The sequence below is a fragment of the Pristis pectinata genome, chromosome 7 (assembly GCF_009764475.1).
Source record: "Pristis pectinata isolate sPriPec2 chromosome 7, sPriPec2.1.pri, whole genome shotgun sequence".
Classification (NCBI taxonomy): Eukaryota; Metazoa; Chordata; class Chondrichthyes; order Rhinopristiformes; family Pristidae; genus Pristis; species Pristis pectinata.
In genome coordinates, this window is record NC_067411.1 from 31,048,560 (window position 1) to 31,070,952 (window position 22,393).

Genomic DNA, 22,393 nt, shown 5'->3' on the forward strand with positions numbered 1-22,393 from the left:
CCAAGGAAGAAGTCCAAGTATCTCTCTTTGTTATTTAGTAGCTTTGCCATTGTCATATCAACCAATATCAACAATCTAGCAGTCATCATTAACCAGAAACTTATTAAACAAAAATTAGAGTGTCAAATCTAATTTCTGCAGGAAGTGACTCTTCAATGCAAGTACTAATTGTAGAGAGACTGATAGACAGAGAATTAGGTGGGATAAAGTTATTCTGATTGGAAAGTTGATAAGGTAATTGGTAATATAACCATTCTTAATTACAATGTATGTGGATGTTCTGTATTGAGAAGTTTTACAGCCCTTGATAAAACACATCCCCTATAACATTCATCTGGTCACCTCCCCTAACTGAAGGAAAATGATAAAATTTACTGATTTGTGAACATGAATAGTTTGGGGATTCCATCTTTTTCTGAAAAGACTTAAACAGAGTGGAGAACAAGGGAAATTATTTGCTCTATACAGTTCATGAAGAGAGATAGCACAAACAACTGATAACTGGAATTCTTGATTTAGGCATGTGGGGAGAAGGAGGCAATGCCAGAATGATAAGAATTTGTTGCAAGGGCAAATTCAACCTGGACAAATGATATGATATGGGAGCCATTACTGAATCGAGGTTACAGAACAGTCAAAAACTCAGGTCATATTACAGCTGTACAAGATGTCGGTGAGACCGCACCTGGAATACTGTGTGCAGTTCTGGTTACCGTACTATAGGAAAGACGCGATCAAACACAAGATGGTACAGAAAAGATTCACAAGGATGTTGCCCAGATTTGTGGGTCTGAGTTTTAAGGATATACTGGATAATGCTGGGACTTTTCCCTGGAGCGAAGGAGGCTGAGGTTTCAGAGGTCTATAAGATCAAAAGCAGCACATCACAGCCATTTTCCCACCAGAGTACGGAAGTCTAAAACTAGAGGGCATAGGTTTAATGTGAGAGGAGAAAGGTTAAAATGGGACCCGAGAGGCAACATTTTCCACACAGAGGGTGTGGGTATATGGAATGAGCTGCCAGAGGAAGTGGTAGAAGTGGGTACAATTATAATGTTTAAAATATATTGGGACAGGTACAAGGATAGGAAAGGTTTAGAGGGATATGGGTCAAATGCAGGCAAATGGGACTAGCTCATGTAGGCACAGACAAGTTGGGTTGTAGGGTCCTTTTCCGTGTGTATTCCTGTAGACTTAATCTGATGTATTTAGTTCCTATAGGGGAAATGATGGAGAGAATCATAGTAATTAAGGATGAAATAATACTCCACTACTGAACCTTTCTCTGAAAGTCAGTATTTGGGAAAATGCTGGTATCCACAATGAAAGATGTAATAACAGAACATCTTGAAAAGATAATGGAATTGAGCAGAGCCAGCATAAATTTAGGAAAGAAAAGTCATATTTGACTAAGTTTCTGGATTTCCTTGAGGACACAATTAGTGGAATAAAGGGAAACCAGTGGATGTGGAGGGTTTGGATTTTCAGAAGGCATTTGATAAGATTTCATACAGGATGTTAGCCAATAAGGTTAGAGTACATGGAATTGGGGTAGTGAACTGACATGGATTGAGAATTGGTTACTAGATGGAAAGCAAAGAGTGGTAATAAACATGTCATTTTCATATTGGAAGGCTAAGTCTTTATTCCTTGGAACATAGGTGAATGAGGGCCATAGAAGTGTTTAAAATTATGAGAAGCATAGATGAGGTGAATGGCAACAGTCTTTTCCCCAGGGTAGGGGAGTCCAAACCTATGGGGCACGTGTTTAGGGTGAGAGGGGAAAGATTTAAAAGGGACCTAAGGGGCAACTTTTTCCATGCAGAGGCTGGTAAGTATATGGAATGAGCTGCCAGAGGTAGTGGTTGAGGCAGGTACAATGGTATCATTTAAGAAGTACTTGGATAGATACATGGAGGGGCAGGGCTTGGAGGGATATGGGCCGAACGCAAGAAATTGGGACAAGCTGGCTGGGCACCATGGTCGGCATGGACTGGCTGGGCCGAAGGGCCTGTATCTGTGCTGTATTTCTCGACAACTCTATGACTTTATGAAATAATACAGAAGTCTTAAAGGGTTCAACAGGCTAGGCCAGGAAGGACGTTTCCCCTGGCTGCAGAGACGAGTACAGGGGGCAGGGGACACACAGTTTGGGCAGACAGGGTGGGTGGTTTAGGACTGAGATGAGGAGAAGTTTTTTCACTCAGGAGAGTAATAAATGTTTGTAATTTTCTACCCCAAAGGTCATTGAGCTCATTCAGAACAGAGATCTCGGGATACAAAGGGAAACAAGGTTATGGCGATAGTAGTTTGAAGGACCAAATGGCCTACACCTGTTCCCATTTCTTTTCTCAAATTATGAAAAAGGGATATGCAAACTGTGTAGGAGCCCACTAGTAGTAGCTGCAGTGTGTTAGAATTTATCTATTTAGACATGATAAACGTGCAGCAATGGCATGTTGGTTTTCACATAGACTGGGATAAGGAAGTTGGTTCATGCCAGAAGGGTAATGAATATTCAATATATCTTGAGGATCAGTTTCTGCGAAAACATGTCCTGGAACCAACAACAACGCAGATCATATTTGATTCAGTAATGAGTAATGTTCCATATTTAGCTAACAGCTTATTGATGCATGAACATTTATCCAATACTGATCTCACTTTCAAACACTACACTGATCAAACTCAAAATACTGTCAGAAAATAAGAAATACAAAACTGCTTCTAAAGATTCCTGATTAAGGGAAGGTTTAGCTCCCTGTGAGAAGATGAAGACTATTTAAATAAACTTATAAAATCTGTTAATGAATAAAACCATTGAAGAGGATGTTCTTAAAAGAAGGCTTTATGTGGTAGAGGCCATCTATTCTCCCAATGTAGTTGCTGAAAAGAAACTCACAGTAAACCGAGGAGAGAAGTAATAACCTAAAACCTAAAAGAAAAAAAAGCTACGAAAGAAAAACTAGCATAGATCGTGGCATAGAGGAGGGAGATGGGGACTGTATCACCAGGCTCAAGCACAGCTTCTATCCCACTGTTATAAGACTCTTGAATGGTCTATTTATACGATAAAGATGAACTCTTGATCTCTCAATCTACCTTGTCATGGCCCTTACATCTTATTGTTTACCTGCACTGCATTTTCTCTGCAACTGTAACACTATATTCTGCATTCTGTTTTTTATCTCTTGTACTACCTTGATGTACTTATGTATGGAATGATCTCTCTGGATGGCTTGCAAACAAAAGCTTTTCACTGTAAATTGGTGCACATGACAATAATAAACTAGTTACCATTGATAAGCAGTGTCAAAAGAGATAAAATAAAAGGTTATAGAAAGGAACTCACAGGTGTTGATCAAATAAAAATTTTTGTTTTAATATTATATCAGATAAAAGAGGGTGATCAGAAGCAATGTGTGTCCTGAAAATGATAAGAGAAAAGGCAAGCACTTTGCATCAGTATATACTGTACAACCAACGTTGAGTCAGCGTCAGGGATGTGCCAAAATTAGTGTAAGCAAAGTAATGGTAATGAAGGAAATAATGACACTAATGAACAATGTTCCCAGGACTATTTGGACTTCGACCCAGAGATTACAGCAAACAGGTGAAGACTTTGCAAATACCCTAACAATAACCATCCAAAGTTCTCTCAGTTCAGGACCCATTCCACAAACTGGAAAATCATGCATGTACTCCATTATTAAAGGAGGGAAGAGGGCAAAAAAAAAATCGAGGGAACATCCAGTGAGCATGAAACTTCCGGTCGGGAAAGTCATGGTGATTGAAAACCATGAAAACTTTCCCACTTTAGAGCCAGTTTGTTCACCAAGCTGTCTTTTGGGCAGGATATGAAATAATTCTTAAGATGTCCTGCATTAGGTTCCTTCTGGTTAGAACGTGGAATTCATTGCTGTAAATCACAGAGGGAAAAAAAGTAAATAAAAATGTTCAACAAGAAATTTGATGTCTGAAAATAAGGAATATAGGTTTACAAATTCATTGGACAAGGGAATTAATCCTATATACATCAGAATGAACAAACTATGACTTACTATACGTAGTGATATAGTTGTTTGTGCTAATTTATTCCTGTTCAGTGAGATAGATGGGATGGGAATAAAGATATAAAAAAAGGGAGAGCAGAGGTTACATCCACATTTGCACCTCAGATTATGCAGCATCATGTTCATAAAACTAAACCACAATAACCTTTGACGTGATTTTCTCATCAAAGTCTTTAGTCCCTGCTACTTGCAGATAACACGGAAAGCAGAAAATGAAGAAGGTGTAGCGGTTGCTACCACGAAATAAAACAAGATGCTAGTCGATGGATTGTCAAACAAGAACTGGTTTATTTTCCCGCCTTGCGCAGGCCTTTTAAAGGAGACTGTTCCCGCCCAATGTAACCGGCAATGACGTAAGTACTACGTCATCAAGTCTTTCCCGTGCGCGGGTTCTCCCCGTCACTCGGGAAAGACGAGGCCCGCCGCCGTCTTGGGCCTCGTCGCTCCGATGCCGCGCGACCCGACTGCCGAGCTGGTTCACCTGACCGGACGGTGAGTCGCTACACAACGCGCCCCAGAACCGGCGATACAGTACCCAAGGTCCACGGGCTGTGCCAGCCGCCGCTTAGGGGGTCGGCCTCTGCGTCGCAGCGTTGAAACCTCGACCGGTTGTTGCAGATCTAAATGGGCCGGTTTGAGGTGGTCCGTCGTGAAAACCTGTTCCCTGCCCCCAATGTCCAAAATAAAGGTGGATCCATTATTCCTTATGACTCAGAACGGTCCCTCATATGGTCGTTGCAACGGCGCCCGAGGTGTGCCCCTGCGAACGAAAACAAACTTACAGTCTTGTAGTTCTTTGGGCTGGCAGGATGGGGCTTGACCGTGCAGCGAGGTGGGAATCAGGGCCAAGTTGCCAAGCTTCTCGCGCAGTCTTTGTAGGACTGCTGGGGGTTGTTCCCCTTGGTCTCGAAGGGCAGGTACGAAATCCCCTGGGACAACTAGGGGCGCCCCGTACACAGGGTCAGCTGACGAAGCGCGGAGGTCTTCTTTGGGGGCAGTGCGTATGCCGAGCAAGACCCAAGGCAGTTCATCAACCCAGTTAGGACCCTTCAGGTGGGCCATCAAGGCTGATTTCAGATGGCGGTGAAAACGTTCCACCAACCCGTTTGATTGAGGATGGTAGGCCGTGGTGGTGTGCAGCTGCGTCCCTAGCAGGTTCGTTAATGCAGCCCAGAGACTGGAAGTGAATTGGGTGCCTCTGTCTGAAGTGATGTGGGCCGGAACGCCAAAACGTGAGACCCAAGTTGTGAGCAGCGCCCGGGCGCAGGAATCAGTCGTGATGTCAGTCAGGGGGGTTGCCTCTGGCCACCTCGTGAACCAGTCCACGATGGTAAGGAGGTACCAGGCTCCTCTTGAAACCGGCAGAGGGCCCACAAGGTCGACGTGTATGTGGTCGAACCTCCTACGGGTAGGCTCGAACTGCTGTGGCGGGACTTTGGTGTGTCATTGGATTTTCGATGTCTGGCAGTGCGGACAAGTCCTGGCCCACTCACTGACCTGTTTGCGCAGGCCATGCCAGACAAACTTGCTGGCGACCAGTCAGACAGTTGATCTGATGGATGGGTGTGCCAACCCATGTACCGAGTCAAAAACGCGTCTCCGCCAGGCTGCAGGGACTATAGGGCAGGGCTGACCTGTCGCGATGTCGCAAAGTAGGGTCTGCTGACCTGGACCAACCAAGAAATCTCGGAGCTGCAGGCCAGAGACTGCGGTTCTGTAGCTGGGCAGCTCGTCGTCAACTTGCTGTGCGTCAGCTAGGGCCGTGTAGTCGACACCCAAGGACAGGTTGTGGATGGTCCGTCTGGAAAGTGCATCAGCAACGACATTATCCTTTCCGGAGACATGTTGGATATCTGTTGTGAATTCGGAAATGTAGGATAAATGTCTCTGCTGACGAGCTGACCAGGGATCGGAGACTTTGGAGAAGGCAAAGGACAGAGGCTTATGAACGGTGAAAGTGGTGAAAGGCCTGCCTTCTAGAAAGTATCGGAAATGCCAGACCGCCAGATACAGCGCTAGAAGTTCCCAATCAAAAGCCCTGTATTTCAGTTCGGGCGGTCTAAGGCGCTTGCTGAAAAATGCCAAGGGTTGCCAATGGCCTTCGAGTAGCTGTTCCAGTACCCCACCCACCGCGGTGTTGGACGCATCCACCGTGAGGGCGGTTGGGACGTCTGTCCTAGGGTGTACAAGCATCGTGGCATCTGCCAGGGTGTCTTTGGCCTTAACAAAGACAGCCGCAGCCTTATCATTCCAGGTAACGTCCTTGCCCTTACCAGCCATCAGCGAGAACAGAGGGCGCATGATACGGGCTGCTGCAGGGATGAACCGATGGTAAAAGTTGACCATCCCAAGGAATTCCTGTAGGCCTTTGACCTTGTCGGGGCAGGCAAAATGGCAGATAGCGTCTACCTTGGCAGGTAGGGGTGTTGCCCCATCGCTGGTGATTTTGTGGTCGAGGAAATCAATAGAGTCAAGTCCGAATTGGCACTTGGACGGGTTGATTGTGAGGCCGAAATCGCAGAGACGGGAATACAGCTGGCGGAGGTGGGATAGGTGTTCTTGGCGGTTACGGCTGGCGATCAGTATGTCATCTAAGTAAATGGACACGAAGTCCAGGTCTCGGCCTACCACGTCCATCAGCCGCTGGAAGGTCTGCGCGGCGTTCTTAAGGCCGAACGGCATTCAAAGGAATTCGAACAGGCTGAACGGGGTGATAATCGCAGTTTTGGGGACGTCATCCAGATGGACCGGGATTTGGTGGTATCCCCGAACGAGGTCCACTTTGGAAAAGATGCGGGCCCCATGTAAGTTCGCTGCGAAGTCCTGGATGTGAGGGATGGGATAGCGGTCCGGGGTGGTGGCGTAATTCAGCCTTCGGTAGTCGCCGCAGGGCCTCCACCCTCTGGTGGCTTTGGGGACCATGTGCAGGAGGGAGGCCCAGGGGCTGTCTGACCTGCGAACAATCCCCAGCTCCTCCATGTGACGGAACTCTTTCTTTGCCAGGCGGAGCTTGTCTGGAGGTAATCGTCGTGCTCGAGCATGAAGGGGTGGCCCTGTAGTAATGATGTGGTGTCGTACCCCGTGTTTGGGCCTAGAATTTGTAAACAGAGGTGCCAAAATTGATGGAAATTCAGCTAGGAGCTTGGTGAAATCATCGCCAGAAAGGGAAATGGAGTCCAGGCGCGGGGCTGGTAGGCTGATTTCTCCCAGGGGATAGGTCTGGAAAGTGCTAGAGTGGACTAACCGCTTCCCTCGCAGGTCGACTAACAGGTTGTGGGCCCAAAGGAAATCAGCTCCTAGGAGTGGTCGGGCGACGGTGGCAAGGGTAAAGGTCCAGGTAAAATGGCTGCCGCTGAATTGTAATTGAAGTGTACAGGTACCAAAAGACCGTATCGTTGTACCATTGGCGGCATTGAGTACAGGACCTGGTGGCCTGTTACGAGTGTCGCGGACGGTCGGGGGCAAAATGCTAACCTCCGCTCCAGTGTCAACGAGGAAACGTCATCCAGATTTCTTGTCCTGAACGAATAGGAGGCTCTGTCGACGGCCAGCCGCCATAGCCATCAGCGGCGGCTGGCCCTGGCGTTTCCCTGAAACTTGCAGGGTGGGCGGCATCAACGGGCCCCTGCACCCCACCTCTGATGGTAGAAACACAACTGATCACCCGTGTTGTCGTCTGTGTTCCTGGGGTGTGGCTGCTCGGTTGCTGGGACTGGGCAAGGCGGGCGTTGGGCTCACGACCTGGTGATTTGGCCGATGGACGAACAGCTCTCGCGTTTGGCCTTCCACAGGACATCTGCCCGGGCGGTTACCTCACGGGGGTTGCTGAAGTCGGCGTCAGCTAACAACAGGTGGATGTCATCGGGGAGCTGTTCGAGGAAGGCCTGTTCGAACATCAGGCATGGCTTGTGTCCCTCGGCCAATGCCAGCATCTCATTCATTAGTGCGGATGGGGACCTGTCCCCCAGGCTGTCCAGATGAAGCAGGCGGGCGGCGCGCTCACGACGGGAGAGGCCGAAGGTCCAAATCAAAAGGTCTTTGAAAGCCGGGTACTTAACTTCCTCCGGAGGCGACTGGATGAAATCTCCGACCTGGGCAGCTGTCTCTTGGTCCAGAGAGCTAACCACATGGTAGTACTTCGTGGAGTCGGAGGTGATCTGCCGAAGGTGGAATTGTGCTTCGGCCTAGTCAAACCGGATGCTAGGACGAAGTGTCCAAAAGGTGGGCAGCTTGAGGGCCACTGCGTTGGCTGCTGAGTTGTCGTCCATTGCGCGGGTCCAAAATCCGTTTGGACTGTCAGGGTCACCAATGTAGCGGTTGCTACCACGATAAAAAACAAGACGCTAGTCGAAGGATTGTCAAACAAGAACTGGTTTATTTTCCCACCTGGCGCGGGCCTTTTAAGGGAGACTGTTCCCGCCCAATGCAACTGGCAATGACGTAAGTACTACGTCATCAAGTCTTTCCCGCGCGTGGATTCTCCCCGTTGCTCGGGAAAGACGAGGCCCGCCGCCATCTTGGACCTCGTCACTCCAACGCTGCGCGACCCGACTGCCGAGCTGGTTCGCCTGACCGGACGGTGAGTCGCTACAAAGGGAATTGACCAAAGAAGTCTGCTCTGAAAGTACAATCTGCAAAGGCCTTGGAGCACTGTTCAAAGCATACATCCACAGTCTTGTATCCACTGTTCAATTTGCCAGTGTTCCATAGACAACGTTGCACTAACCTTCTAATTGCTTCTTAGCCCCACAGTGCAGAGCAAAAGTTTGGCTTTAAAGCCCTGATGAAGGAGCTCAACCTGAAATATCGACTTTCCCTTTGTCCCCGAAGGTGCTGCTTGACCTGCTGAGTTCCTCCAGCAGCTTGGTCTTTTGCTCCAGATTACTACATCTGCAGTCTCTTGTGTCTCTAAAGGTTTAGTTTTATCTGCTTGGCAGCTAACTTTCACACAAGACTCTCTGATCATGTAATAGGAGGTAGCATCTTATCCTCATGGTCACCCCAGTTTTACCCTGTCAGGGACATCCACCCTCCCCACAGCTTAAAAAGCTTCTTTTGTCTCACCTCCAGTTGTGACAAAGGGTCTTCGACCTAAAACATTAACTCTACTCACAGATGTGGCCTGACCTTCCAGCATTTTCCGTTTTTATTTCATAATTCCAGCATCTGTCGTTTTTTGAAATTCAATTAAAACATAACCTTAGTGGGTTAATAGACAACTATTTATGGATGTTGACACTGTAATACCTGTCAGGAATAGTAGTGGCTTATGTTTGGCATTATTACTTCATTCTTACATTAAGAATGAGGGGCGAGCTGATCGAAACATCCTGTGGACGTTGAGATGTTTCTGAAAGGAGGTGTCAGCTATTCAAGACTGAGAAACATGAGTGGAAAATCTTTGAAATTCTCTGCCCAAGAGGGCTGTGAAGTCTTAGTCATTGAGTATATTCAACTTAGAGAACGATAGGTTTGGATACCAATGGAATCAAGCACAATGTAGGAAAATGGTACAGAGCTGAAAGACCTGTCATGGTTTTATTGAATGGGAGAGAAGGCATGAGGGGTCAGATGGCTGGTCTGATTTCTATTCCTTAATTCTAGTTTAAGAATAGAATCTATGCAATCAAATCTGTTTAAAACCCTCTCCACTGCCGCCTCCCCCATCACATCCAATAACAATGAGCAACTCCTGACCTTTTGTAACTAAGCTGTAGGCCATCCAATCAGCTACTCCAGCCACTTCCCTCCCCTCGCTTCCTCCACCCCACCCACCTGAGCTTCACATGCTCTCCCCACCCAACACTAAGTTTGCACCTCTGTCTAATTTCTTTTCCATCTCCCCATATGCCTACTACAAAATCATTTTGTTTATGAGAGTCACTTCTGCTCCCCTAACCCCATTTTCCACAAACCTTTTGCCTTTCTATCCAAGTACACCCTTTACTTGGCTCATCAAGTATCTTCTGCATGTTAGTCCTGCTGTGAAGTGAGTTAGGAAGATGGTTTGCTCTGCTAGCAATGATATACAAGAGGAAGTTGAGACTGTTATTTTGTCACCCCTAAAAATAAGCAGAAGTTCATAACAGGTCATCAACACAATATTCACCTCTTGAATTAAATCCATTGAAGGAATTAGTTTCCTTTGGGTCCCAAGAATATTATTGATACCTTTTGGTCATAAACTCGTGCATATCGCTCTGCTATTTAAGAAAGGGAAACCAGAGAATTATAGATAATTTCATTCAAACATCTGTTGTTGGAAAATTATTGGAGTCTATCAGTGTAGAGTTACTGACATGTGGGAAGTGTTTGATTGATCAAAGTCAGCATAAATTAAGTAATCAATCAAAAAACGAAATTGGACTTTAATTCAAGATGGCACAAGTACAAAGGGAGTGGATGCCATACAGCAGCTAAAAGTTCCCTGGCTGGACCACACTCGTGATCAATTCTGTAAACCACTTCTTGGGAAGGAGATACTGTCCTAGGAGAAAGTGCAGTATATCTTTAACAGAATGATATATGGATTCTAAGGGTTTGATGACAGAGACTGCAATTAGCTAGGGTTATATTCCCTGTGAGTTAGAAACTTAACAGGTGATATGATTGAAGTTTTCAAGATGTTAAGATATTATGTTCAACTCCCTTTCTCCTCTTCAAAATTCATCTTTGACGGGAATTTTTTTGATGTCTCCAGTTAATCTCTCTTAATCTTCTTGCCTCAGGATGTGTTTGTCATGCATTTATCCTTTGAAACACTTTGGGATGACTTTTATTTTAAAAATCAGTTTAATTGCTACTATTACCATCCCATCCACCACTGAGCATCCAAATCAGCCGAGTCAACATTAATAAACTGAAAGAAAATGGTGATCTTCCCCAAAGCCAATACCAGCAGCAAAGAGTAAGATTCAGACCTCAGGCCAGCTTCAAGAATTTGCAAGCTAAACAAGCTGGGTTAGATCACTTTGGCAGGAAGTAAATTAAAGGATGGACAATTTTTTTTAAAACCCAATGTCACAGGTGTGTAAGATTAAATTTGGTAAAGAAATGAAATTTGAACCCTAACTGTGCAAAACTGCCCACATTCAGGGGGTTTGGCAGTTAAGGCACTCTGCAAAGGGTCACAAAGTACAGCTTTTTAAAATGAGACCCAACTTCTTAGATTTTGAGAGACGTTTAAAATGAATGACTGTGGGCTGGGATCATGGCTCAGAAACCATAGCCATCTCCCTGGCCCTACACTCAGCTCTGGAACATCTGGACAGTAAAGACACCTATGTTAGACTATTGTTTATTGACTACAGCTCTGCCTTCAATACTATAATTCCAAGCAAACTCGTCACCAAACTCCGAGACCTAGGACTCATCACCTCCCTTTGCAACTGGATCCTTGACTTCCTGACCAACAGACTACAGTCAGTAAGGATAGGCAGCAACACCTATGCCACAATTATTCTCAATACTGGTGCCCCACAAGGCTGCGTTCTTAGCTGCCTACTCTATTCCCTATACACTCATGTCTGTGTGGCCAGATTCTGCTCTAATTCCATCTACAAGTTTGAGGATGATACCACTGTAGTGGGCCATATCTCAAATAATGATGAGTCAGAGTATGGGAAGGAGATAGAGAGCTCAGTAGCATGGTGTCATGACAACAACCTTTCCCTCAATGTCAGCAAAACAAAAGAGCTGGTCATTGACTTCAGGAACGGGGGTTGTGCACATGCTCCTGTCTACATCAACAGTGTTGAGGTTGAAAGGGTTGAGAGCTTCAAGTTCCTAGGAGTAAAAATCACCAATAACCTGTCCTGGTCCAACCACATAGATACCACGGCCAAGAAAACTCACCAGCGCCTCTACTTCCTCAGGAGGTTAAAGAAGTTTGACATGTCCCCTTTGACCCTCACCAATTTTTATTGATGCATCATGGAAAGCATCCTATCCGGAGGTATCACAGCTTGGTATGGCAACTGCTCTGCCTGAGACCGCAAGACACTGCAGAGAGTTGTGGACACAGCTCAGCACATCACAGAAACCAGACTCGCCTCTATGGACTCCGTCTACACTTCTCTCTTCCTCAGTAAAGCAGCCAACATAATCAAAGACCCCACCCACCCCGGATATTTTCCCTTCTCCCCCCTCCCATTAGGCAGAAGATACTAAAGCCTGAAAGCACATACCACCAGGCTCAAGGACAGCTTCTATCCCACTGTTATGAGACTATTGAATGGTCCACTAGTATGATAAGATGGACTCTTGAATTCACAATCTACCTCGTCGGTGCCTTGCACCTTATTGTCTGCTTGCACTGCACTTTCTCTGTAACTGTAACACTTCATTCTGAATTCTGTTATTGTTTTCCCTTGTACTATCTCAAAGCACTGTTGTAATGAAATGATCTGTATGGATGGCATGCAAAACAGTTTTTCACTGTACCTCAGTAAACGTGATAACAATAAACCAATTTGCATGCAGTTTAATTTGGTATCTTGGTCAGCACAGACATCATGGGCTGAAGGGCATGTTCTGTGTTCGTTTTGTGTTCTACGTCTCCCAATCTCGATCTGCAGTTGTGAGGAGGGGTATTAAGATTCTCTCTTTTTGAGCACCCCTTTGTCCATTTCCTTCCAAAGTGACATGGTCACGATTGTTTATTAACAGATTCAGATTAGTTTATTGTCATATACACCAGGGTGCAATGAAATTCTTTGCTCATGTGAAGCTCACGGAGTAAACAATGTTCACGGTAATAATAAATACAACAATAAATACAAGGGCACATTCTTTAACAAGTCTATACTGTCCTGATTTCATTCATTTCATTGCTAGTGCGAACCTTGGCTTTGGTCATCAGTTTCTTCTTCCCTGTAATCTAACCATTTGTCCCTCTGACATTCCCACTAAACACCAATCCACACCATTGTTCATAACAGTGACAAATGCTGATAGCCATACAGTTACTTTCACACCAAAATCTTGACTGTTAGGATCAGGAAAGGTCGAGACAGCAAAGTGTGTTGAAGAATAAAGCGACCTTACTGAGTGATATATACTGGAGTCATGAAGTACAATTAATGGGAATGAGAGAACAGAAATATTGAGAAAGACAGATGTGAAGTGTTGGAAATGAAAAAAAAGGAAGACAGACATAACTTGGGTGCAGGAGATGATCACTAGGTCCAAATAAAATGTAGACACAAGAGACTGCAGATGCTGGAATCTGGAGCAACACACAATCTATTGGAGGAATCAGGATTAGAATCAGGTTTATTATCACTGACATTTGCCATGAAATTTGTTATTTTGTGACAGCAGTACAGAACAAGACAATAAGACTTAAAAATGACTATAAGTTACAAAAATAAACAGTGCAAAAGAGGAATAATGAGGTAGTGTTCATGGGTTCATTGACTGTTAAGAAATCTGATGGTGGGGGGGAAGAAGCTGTTCCTGAAATATTGAGTGTGGGTCTTCAGGCTCCTGTACCTCCTCCCCAGTGATGGTAACATGAACAGGGCAAGTTCCGGGTGGTGAGGGCCCTTAATGATAGACGCCGCCTTCTTGATGCACTGTCTCTTGAAGGTGTCCTTGATTGGGGGACGAGGGGTGTAGAGGGTTGTGCCCGTGATGGAGCTGGCTGAGTCTACAATCCTCTGAAGCCTCTTTCAATCCTGCACATTGGAGCCTCCATACCAGGCGGTGATGCAGCCAGTCAGAATGCTCTCCACCATAGATCTGTAGAAATTTGCAAGAGTCTTTGGTGACATACCAAATCTCCTCAAACTCCAAATGAAGTAGAGCCACTGGCATGCCTTCTTCATGATCGCATCAATGTGTTAGGCCCAAGGTAGATCTTCTTAGATGTTGATCCCCAGGAATTTGAAGCTGCTCACCCTTTCCACCGCTCACCCCTCAATGAACACTGGTGCGTGTTCTCCTGACTTCCCCTTTCCGAAGTCCACAGTCAATTCCTTGGTCTCGCTGATGTTGAGTGCAAGGTTGTTGTTGCGACACCACTCAACCAACCGATCTATTTCATTTCTGTACACCTCCTCATCACCATCTGAGATTCTGCCAACAACAGTGGTGTCATCAGCGAATTTATAGATGGTGGTGAACTCAGCAGGTTGAGTTGCTTCTGTGGATGGAACAGAATTGACGATGTTTCGGGTTGAAACCCTACATCAGGACTGAGACTGGAGAGAGAAGATGACTAGTATAGAGAAAAGAGGGGGAATGGTGAGACAGGAGCCAGAGGTGATTGGTGGACTGAGGGATGAAAGATGATACACAGGTTGAGACAAGTAGGAGAGGGGAGAAGGAGGGGTGGAGTTGCGAGACAGGGGCAGGAGGATGATAGGAATAAAATGTATTCCAGGCATGACGGAGGGGATAGTTTCCAACCCTCTTTTGACACAGAACTGTGCTTGGGGATAGAAAGAGTGCTAATGAGGTTCAGTCATTTAAAACTGAAGTTAGGATTAGATATACTGACTACTGGCCAGTCAACCAAACCATGGTGCTGGGGAAATTATTTGAAGTTTAAGGATGGCATTATTCAACACAGAGAGGCATGTATTACATCAGACTAACCTGACGTTTTTTCTTTGAAAGGAGTTGATGAGGATAGATAACATTATGTCTGGTTGGGCCTCAGCAAGGCATTTGACAAATACCAACATGATACTGAATATCCATGCAATCCAAGGAGAAGCAGCAAATTAGATTAAAAATGTGCTCAGTGTGAGAAAGTTATAGGTCTGATCAAAGGGAGCTTCAGTAATTGGTGGGGTGGTGGCATGTAGTGGGGTTCTAAAAAGCTCAGGTCTTTAGCTTCCATGGAATGGATCAGTGATTTGGACAACAGAGGGAAAATTGTTTAAAAACAAAATGATTACATCAAAATTGGCAGTGTAGCTGATAACAAGAAGAAAGTGCAAATCTGCAGGAAGATCGCAGTGGAAAAGATTGGCTGACACAGAAGTGACAAACCTAATCCACCCTGGACAGGTGTGAAATAGTGCATTTGTGAAGGGTACACAAAGCAGATGAATGAATGATAAATGGCAGGAGACAGATGGAGGGATCCACAGATGCCCACAGGCAGCAGGATAACGTAGTTTAAAAAAAACTGAATACTTGCTTTTATTGATCAAGACATAGAATACAGAGCAAGAAGGTCATGCCTGAGCTGTAGGAAATATCAGATGGGCCACAGACAGAACAACATGTCACTGTACAGGGAAGATGTGATAGTTCTTCAGAGGCTGCAGTGGAGAGTACTGAGAATGCTACCTGGGTGAAGAATTATAGTTAAGGTTTTGGTATTTGGTATTGGTATTGGTATTGGTTGATTATTGTCACTTGCACCGAGGTGCAGTGGAAAGCTTGCCTTCCAATCGTACAGGTCAATTCATTACACAGTACAGTTACATTGAGTTAGTACAGAGTGCATTGATGTAGTACAGGTAAAAAAACAATAACAGTACAGAGTAAAGTGTCACAGCTACAGAGAAAGTGCAGTGCAATAAGGTGCAAGGTCACAACAAGATAGATCGTGAGGTCATAGTCCATCTCATTGTATAAGGGAACCATTCAATAGTCTTAGCACAGTGGGGTAGAAGCTGTCTTTAGGTCTGGTGGTACGTGCCCTCAGGCTCCTGTATCTTCTACGTGATGGAAGACGAGAGAAGAAAGAATGTCTCGGGTGGGTGGGGTCTTTGATTATGCTGGCTGTTACACCAAGACGACGAGAGGTAAAGACAGAGTCCAAGGAGGGGAGGTTGGTGTCTGTGATGCGCTGGGCTGTGTCCACAACTCTCTGCAGCTTCTTGCGGTCCTGGGCAGAGAAGTTGCCGTACCAAGCCGTGATACATCCAGATAGGATGCTTTCTATGGTGCATCGGTAAAAGTTGGTGAGAGTCAAAGGGGACAAACCAAATCTCTTTAGCCTCCTGAGGAAGTAGAGGCATTGGTGAGCTTTCTTGGCTGTGGCTTCTACATGATTTGACCAGGACAGGCTGTTGGTGATGTTCACTCCCAGGAACTTGAAGCTCTCAACCCTCTCGGCCTCAGCACCATTGATGTAGACAGATGCATGTACACCACCCCCTTTCCTGAAGTCAATGACCAGCTCTTTTGTTTTGTTGACATTGAGGGCAAGGCTGTTGTCATGACACCATTCCACTAAGCTCTCTATCTCCTTCCTGTACTCCGACTCATCGCTGTTTGAGATACAGCCTACAACGGTGGTATCGTCTGCAAACTTGTAGATGGAGTTAGAGCAGAATCTGGCCGCACAGTTGTGAGTGTATAGGGAGTAGAGTAGAGGGCTGAGGACGCAGCCTTGTGGGGCACCAGTGTTGAGAATAATCGTACCGGAGGTATTGCTGCCTATCCTCACTGATTGTGGTCTGTTTGTTAGAAAGTCAAGGATCCAGTTACAGAGGGAGGTGTTGAGTCCTAGGTGTTGGAGTTTGGTGACAAGCTTGCTTGGAATTATTGTATTGAAGACAGAGCTGTAGTCAATAAACAATAGTCTAATGGGGAGAACACTTTGGCTGCAGTCATTGCTTTTTGGATAAAGGAACTAAGAGGACATTTCATTAAGGTGTATGAAGGCCAAGGTACATTGAACAGAAAGCACATGTCTCTTGGCAGAGAGATTGATAACTATAGAGCAGAGATTTAAGTTAATAGGTTAGAGGAGAATTGAGGAAAACATTCTTCCAGGAGTGTGAAAGGCAAACATTATCTAAAAGGATGGCAGAAGGTAAAACTCTCATTCCATTTTCAATGCACCTTGATGAGCCTCAGTAAATACGAGTGTCTCTAATTGCTCCTTTGATGGTTAGTATGGACACACTGGATCAAATGGAAGACTACTGCGCCTTTAATTTCTATGCTTTAGCTTCTGTACAACTGTTAGATGGTACTTTATCATATGATTTGAATGTTCATCAACACAGCATCTGTTGCATTGCTCTGATCAACTAGTTCTGTTACATCAAAGACCTCAGTCAGATTAGTCAGACACGTTTTATCATTAACACATCTGTACTGGCTGTTTCTTATTGACAGTCTTCTCCAGGTGAGGATTAATTTAGCCTTTGACAATGATCTCCCTCTTTTTCATCACTCTATTACAACCCTTTTGAAGAACTGCAATATTGTCTTTGGTCAATACTGAAAGTAATTCCTCCTTTCTTCTTTTTCTTCACTATCCCTACAGAATGCTTTGTAACCAGGATGTGTAGTGCCCATTCTTGCTGATGTTTAAGTCAGGTAATTACAGGACTATTTCATAATCCCATTTGGAATTTAATGCCTGTGGTTCTTGAAGCTTATTTATAACATTCCCCACATTAACAGATGTTCATTCAAATGCATCTTTTGCTTTTCTTCATCTATTTCTGCCACTGTTTCAGCAGCATTGCCAATCACATAGTAAGCACATTTACAAGGTAGCAGTACATTTTTTATTAGTTGCAGTTTGATCCTCCTTGTACTCTCTGTACCTCATCGTTCTCTGCTGTTACATGCTAGTTATTCTCTCCCCAGCAAGTTACCTTAAACATAGCCATTAAGCCATACAGTCCCTCAAGTCCATCCTACCATTTTATAAGATTATGACTGATCCTGTACCTTTCTGTTTGACTCCAATACCATTGCAGGGAAAGTTAGTGGAGAATGGGATTCAATACAGACTTACTGAGACAAAACAACCTCATATGTTGTAATAAAATATGCTTTGAATCAGCTACCAATATCAGTGCTGAATTAACTCAATAACTGGACATCCACAGCCCAGACTGGAGAATTCCAAACATTTACAGTTCTTTAAATAAAGACATCTTTCATTATCTCAGGCATAAAGAGCCAGTCTCTCACCCTGACACTACAGCCCCTGGCTCCAGATCCTGTCAATCTCTCTCAGAGTCCCAACAGTCTCAATGAATAACCTCTCATTTATGTTTGAAATTCTGTGAACATGGGCCAGTCAATCCCTCCTCTCAGGAGGATCGCCTCATCTTAGGAATCAATCTGGTGAATCTACACTGCACCGACTTCAAGGCAAGTTTACCCTTCTTTGAATACTGAAACCACAATGGCAGCAAATATACAAGGTGGGAGCTGACGACAATCTTGTGCAATCTCAACAAAACTTCTTTTTCTTTTTAATCCAATGCACTTGTGAAAAAGTCAATATTTCTTTTACCAAATGCTTGCTGCTCTTTATTTCATATCTCATGAACCAATATTGAAGAATTTCTCACCATTTAAAAAAAATCTTTCTATTCACCCACCAAAGTGAATAATCCACTATTTTTCTTCATTAAACCCCATCTGCCACAACTTGTCCATTCACTTAACCTTTTGGTGTCCATTTAAAGACCCTTTTCATCCCCTTAACAGTTCAATTTCATTTCTAGCTTTGGATCATCCAATTCAATTTATCAGACACTGGTCTTTCATCAGATATATTAATATAAACTGGGTGGGCGCAGTGACGCATAGTAAAGAGACTGCCTCACAGTGCCAGAGACCCAGGTTCAATCCTGACCTCAGGTGCTGTCTGCGTGGAGTTTGCACATTTTCTCTGTGACCAGGTGGGTTTCTCTCTGGTTTCCTCCCACATCCCAAAGACTTGCTGGTTGGTAGGTTAATTGGCTACTGTAAACTGTCCCAATTGTATTGGTGAGTGGCAGAATCTGTGGGGGTGGGAGGAAAATTAAAAATGGGATTGGTGTAGGATTGGTATAAGTGGGTGGTTAATGGTTGACACTGAATCAGTGAGCTGAAGGGCCTGTTTCCGTGCTGTATTGCTCTGTGACTCTAAATTGTCAACAGCTGAAGTCCAAAACTCCTCCACCTGGCCCTCTACTAATACATCCGGACAACTTGAAAATGTATAATTTGATTATTTTTGTATAATTTAAGTATAATTTATATATAATGTGTTCTGTGTGATGTCTGAATCTACATGGCAATCTTGCTGCTGCAAGCAAGCTTTTCATTGTACCTGCACCTCACCATACTTGTGCACATGGCAATAAACTCAACTTGACTTGAGAGACACAAAAGACTGCAGATGCTGGAAATCTGAAGCAACACACAAAGGAGCTGGAGACAGATGAAGGGTCTCGACCCAAAAAGTTGACTGTCCTTTTCCCTCCTCAGATGACGTGACTTAACCCATTTTACCCACTTTCCATTTTTGTACTTTTATCGAAACTCTGTCCATTCCTAACATTCCAAACTTGATTAAATGGGCAATATCTCGAGAGACAATAACTAATTCTTCCTTCATCTGAGATAAAGATCGTACCTGTTGCCAGCTCAATTTGCAAGTCCCTAAGTGAGGCTACCCAGCCCTCATTACCACTATTGCAGTCATTTGAGCAAAGCCATTCAGGGAGATAGAGATGGTGTGGGAGGATTTTTACTGTTTACAAAGAAGAAGGTAGTTTATCATAATTTGACAGCAGCAATAAATATTTGCTGCAAATCCTTGTCAGACTTATTGTAAATTTCCTGTGCAACAGTCAGGATGATATGCAGGCCTTATCTCATCAATAGCATGGCATTCTTTGTGTACATGGGAAATAGAGTGCATGCTTATTTTGTTTTATTGTTCTGCAGCAAATAAGATTAGCAAAGCCAGCCAATAAGGATCACACCCCGTACTAAGACCATCGTACATCCTATGACAGCTTCTCACAGCATGCCAGAGGTACTAAAACAAAGGGCTCACCAAAGCAGTATCACCAAATCCTCAACATACTGAACTGTTATTCTGTAATGCAAGTTTACTGTGCAATCTGTGATGTTGTAGGAAATAAAGATAAATGCATTGAGCAGCAGCAGAATTCTCCACTTTTCATTTATTTACATCGTTATGTGCTTCTCTCCATTTTCTACCGTTGGTTCAATTAGATGCTGGTAGTCATAGAAGGTTAAAGCCGTGCATTTAGAAGTAGCCATGTGCTCTTCAAAGTGAATGCTGTGGTTTCCACCTCTCCTGTCGTCAGAAACAGCTTCTTCTGTTGTACCAAATGAATGGTTGTGGATTTTGATTAATACACTAGGATTCAGGGAACTCACCAGTCACAAGCCAGAAATTCAGACTGTAAATTTGAATGCCAATAAAGTGAACAATAGCTATAAAGTGCCAAATCAACCAGGCACACTTCGTCAACATATCAGTTCTCCTGCACATCTCTGCTACTGCATTTCTATTGCAGAGATACTGGCCAGTATCCAGAATACCAATTCTGATCTGGGAAGCAAAGGAAAAAAACAAATTCCTATTTTGGAAGATAACTTGAACTCAACATCTAACTGCTGTTGAGATGCTCAGACGCCCCATCATTTTGCATTGTCTAAAAATCTTCAAATTTATTTTGCTTTTGTTTGTGACATCGAATGGAAAATTAGCCAAGTGTTACTTTCATTTCTTCCACTGGTAACCCAAGGCAAACATCGCAATGATACTGAATAATGTCTGCTGTGGCTCCAACTGGAGGTACCATGGAAGACACGTGGTACATTCATCCTCCTTGTCAGGCTCTCTTTAGAGTATATAACAGTCTAGGTATTCTTGCACACCTTAAGCTAGCTACACACTACTTGCTCATTAAATTCCAACCCACAGCAACAGAGTGGTAGACCAGACTTTGATGCCACTCCATTTTCTGTACTTCCTTTACAGCTACAGTATACAATTATGCTGTACCTTGAAATGATATGAAGACAGCTACCTTTATATAAAAAAAAGGTAAATTTGATAAAAATAATCATGCCCTCAAACCACTAAATATGCTTTGTCACTTGTATGAAGGGCAGATGAAGAGAATGAAATAATATGGATATTGTGAAGTGTATTCAGGATTACAGATTTCATCAACATAGGATTTAAAACACCATTTAAGATAAGTTAGAGTTCAAAGACAAATAGTCCTTCTACGTTAATCTTACAAGTGATATACCATTTGTAGTAAGGTAAAACGCCAATAATCTGCTTTCTGACTATTTGGAAAACCTGATGGTTTGGCATCTGGATCAACAGATGATGTTCCCTGCACTTCCCTGAAACTTACTGGGTCCTAGTCCCTGCATACCCTTGAACCTTACCAGATTCGTTGAAGAGTTTATTATAATACTGTGCTAGATCTAAAAACTATTTAAAAGTATATTTGGGGTACTAAGAAATGAAGGGCAAGTTTTTCCACACAAAAGGTGGTGAGGATCTGGAATGAACTCCCAAAGGGAGTTAGTGGAGGCAGGTACAATTACAATGTTTAAAATACATTTGGACAGATCTCCGGGTCTAATGCAAGCAAATGGGACTAGTGTTGATAAGCATCATGGTCATGGACAAGGTGGGCTGAAAGGGCCCATTCTTTGCTGTACAATTCTATGATCTTAATATCCAATAGTGCAGAAAACCTGCTAGTTCAGCCACACCACAGTCCCGAGTGTACCAGATTATCGGAGGTTTACTTTATATTGAAATTCATTAGCCAGCTCAGACTGCTGCTACTTGCAGGTTTGCAAGCAAGGGTCAGCTGAACTGTCGGTTTCATGTTTCTGTATGTCATTTCCATCGTTTAACTCTTCAAGAACTCCGGTGATTATTCAATAGATTAACAAAGAATGCATATTGAATATGTTCGACAAACTGTCTTCGGACCACATTCAGCCAGCCACAGTGCCTCAGTGCCTTGGACACTTACCTCTGCTGTACAACAGAAACCATGGGCTTTGAATCTCAGGTGAACATTAAGCCTTGAACCTCTGACCCTTCCCGTCTCTCCCTCTCATTCTCCAATTCCTCTCCCCACCTACTCTTGCCACATTTCCTACCTCCTCCTTCCCACTGAATTTTCCCTCCAGTTTCCTCTCTTCCTCCCTCCATCCCCTCACTTCCCCGAACAAGTAGTCCCAGAATTTGATGGTGCATTCAGAAAGGAACTCGGAGAACCAATTTGCTCTGCCAATGATCACCATCACTGCAGAAGCAGAAGGTACTGTGCCAGCTGTCCATAGACCTTTTATTTAAAAAAAGCCACACTGTGCAGGTTTTTTGGAAAAGCTGTAGAGTACAGTTAAAGTGTAGAAAAGAAAAACATAATTTGCATTTGCATTGTTCATGCACATGAAATGACAAATAACAGCCCTAAAAATATGTTTTCTTACCAGCCAAATAACTTTTTATATAAATGAAAAAACCTTGTACAGCTTTATTCTACATTGTAATTGGAACCAACACTTGGAAATACAAAAAAAAATCAAAAACCACTGTTATTGTATTG